Raw genomic sequence first — 2,884 nt, 5'->3', positions numbered from 1 at the left:
GCGAACCTGGCCTGTAGATGTAAATGAGCTTAATGCCCAGGCCAAGGAGACAGTCAGGCTTTGGTGACAGGAACAGGAAGCAGTAGGGTCCCACCCCCTTCCAGGGAAGGAAGACTAGGGTGAGAACACAAGAATCAGGCAGATTTAGATCAGGATGGAGAGTCATTTTCCCTCAGGCAGCTGATGAAATGAAAATGATGAAGGAAAATTAAAAGGCAGCATATAGGATGGACAAGAACTCAAGGCAAGCCAAAGAGACTGGGAATTCTCTAGTGTGAATTGAACCAAACCCTCCCAGAGTGCAGAAAAATAATTTTAATTCCTTGAATTTGTATTTTTTTAAACAGTTTATAAATCACTTTCACATGCATTCTTCTCTGATCTTCATAACAACTTTGTGAGGTATTATAGTATCAGATAATGTTTAAAGGGAACTTATAATGTGCCTGCTCCTTCTGCTAATTATTCTTATCCCCATTTTACAGATGAGGTAACTGTGGCTTAAAGAGACTCATTGATTTGCCCAAGATCCTACCGCCAAGGGGCAAGGACTCCAACCCCAGTTATTTGCTTTTGCCGTTCCTATAGGGAGAGAAGTAGGGCAAAGATTTAGAAACAATTTTGTAACTAGGGAACAGATAAAGCTGTTTCATTCTAATTGCAGTAGGATCCCCTCCTCCCGCTTTGTTTCTTTTAATAAGCGCCTTTAAAAATCATCACTGTTTATGGGTGGTCTGTGTGTGGTCTCCTAAGGAAACTTGGAAAGTCTGTAGGCATGGCAGATCTAGGAGAGAAGAAAATGAGAGAGCCCAGCTTCAGAAAAGAAGGGTGCCCTTTCCAGCACAAAAAGAGCAGTGGCTGTTAAAATTCTTACTGTGCTCCTGCTGAAGGTAGGAGGCCAGGCAACTCTGGGTCCAAGAGCCAGAAGCAACCTAGAAACTAGAAGGAAGGGAGAGAAGATGGAGCTGATAGTAGATGTTGGTGCAATTTACAGTTGTGCCACATGCCATCTGCATGGGGTCCTAACCAGCACTGGCCATTCAGTTTACCCTGTAACTCCCCTAGGAGATGGGTACCCAGCACAAGATTTATTTCCCCTATTGTGTAGAGGAGGAAACAAGCTTGGAGAGGTGATTGACTTGCATGGAATCAAGTAGTTTGTAAATCTCAGGGTCTCAATTTATAGAAAATCAGGACTGGAAAGTTACCTTAGAGATCATCTGGGCAACCTCATGTCTCTATAAATGTAAGAGTAGCCATTCCAAAGAGCATGACATGTGTCACCAGCAGCGGCCAGGGCCCAGGCCTATCCCTTTGTATGCTCTGTAGGAGGGACAGCTACTGTCACATAGGTGAGGAAACTGAGGCACAGGAAAGAGAAATTCACGACTTCATGCAGTTCCCTGCCAGGAGGATTCCCCTGCTCCTCCTACTCCTCAGGTCAGTCTTATTTCCAGCCTTCTGGGGCCCTGTCTTCTTATTAGGAGATGGGTTCCAGAAATAGGAGAATCCACTAAAGAACTTCAGGATCCCCAACTCAGGTCCCTGACCCAACAGAGGCCTGGCTTCTTTTGGTTGATGAGGTGACTAGCCCCTGGCCAGAATCCCAGCGCCCTAAGGTCCTGCCCCAAAGGGGGACTCTCCTTCCTCCAAACGTATTTCTAAATGACTGATTGGGAGTGAGCCAGGGGCTGGAAGTCCGCCAGCGTGGGCGCCTGTGTGAGCGTGGGTCTGTGTCTAGGTGGGTGTTTGTCTGGGGGCTGGCCCCTGAGTCCCTGTGTGATTGTCTGCAAACCGGCACGTGTGGATCATGCGAATGTGCATCAAAAGGGATGTGGGCAGGGGCTCCTGGGAGATTGCAGCGCCCCATGCAGGACGACGGCGCATTGTCAGGGAGGAGATGGGGGGCTCCCCTCCACTGCGCCCCGCTCCCTGCTCCGATCCCTAACTCGCCGCACGCTCCACGCTCTTTTCAGACGCTCCCTGCGCCTCCCCCGCTCCGGGGCTGCAGCGGCGCAGGCGCCCGGGCTGGCGGAGCCTGAGCCCAAGCACCAAGCCGGGGAGAGGGGCCAGGGCCAGAGCGCGGGGCTGGGAGTCCCGGGGCCAGAACCGGAGCAGCTCCGGGAGCAGGTGAGCCACCTGGGCGGCCCGGCCCCTGCAGCCCCCTGCTTGGCATCCCCCCACTCCCGACTGGCGTCTTCCCTCCCTCCCCTCTCTGCCTGGCAACCTCCCTCCCCTCCCCCCGGCATTTCCCCCTCCTTTCCCGACCTGGCATCTCCTCATCTCCCCCTTCCCTCCCGGACTGGCATCGCCTTCCCTTCTGGCATCACCCCCTCCCCTTCCTGCCTGCATCTACCCCTCCCCTCCCGGACTGGCATCTCCCTCCTGGCATAGCCCCTCCCCTCTTTGCCTGGCATCTTCTCATCTTCCTCTCTCTTCCCAGACTGGTATCTCCCTCCTGGCACATACGCACCCCTGGCATCTCCTCCTCCATTCTTCCACCCCTGTATCATTCTTCCTCAATTGGCATCCCTTTAGCCCCTCTTCATGGCATCCTCGTCCTGAACGGGGCATCCTCCTCCTCCTGCCTGGCACACCCCTCCCCCACTTGACATCTCCCTCCCCATTCTCCTCCTCCCCCTCAGTCTTGAAAAGCCTTCTTTCCCTACTGAAAATGCCTCTCTTTTTCCTTTTGCAGCTTGGGGACCCTCCCAAAATTCTCTTTCTCTTGGCATATCCCATCCTTGATCCCTTAAGCCCTTTCTCACCTTTGCTATTATTTTCATGCCCCACCTAATATACCTCCCCTCTCAACACCCTAGGGCTTCTTAACGTGGCCTAGTCTATTTCTATTCTCTCTCTCTCTCTCTCTCTCTCTCTCTCT

At 52.4% G+C, this 2,884-nt stretch overlaps 1 protein-coding gene across 1 annotated transcript in view; it reads left to right on the top strand.

The window, feature by feature from the left end:
* Positions 1-1,980: 1,980 nt before the first annotated feature.
* The window catches only part of SMARCD3 (SWI/SNF related BAF chromatin remodeling complex subunit D3), a 46,992-nt gene continuing 46,088 nt past the window's right edge, over positions 1,981-2,884 (top strand). The window contains exon 1 of the mRNA XM_069083931.1: positions 1,981-2,130. The gene's annotated coding sequence lies outside the window, so the exon portion shown is untranslated. The remainder of the gene's footprint in view (positions 2,131-2,884) is intronic.

Source organism: Petaurus breviceps, unplaced genomic scaffold (assembly GCF_028583685.1).
Source record: "Petaurus breviceps papuanus isolate PSGF00001 unplaced genomic scaffold, PetGlider_PUasm1.0 115, whole genome shotgun sequence".
Classification (NCBI taxonomy): Eukaryota; Metazoa; Chordata; class Mammalia; order Diprotodontia; family Petauridae; genus Petaurus; species Petaurus breviceps.
This window is presented reverse-complemented; position numbering and strand designations above follow the sequence as displayed.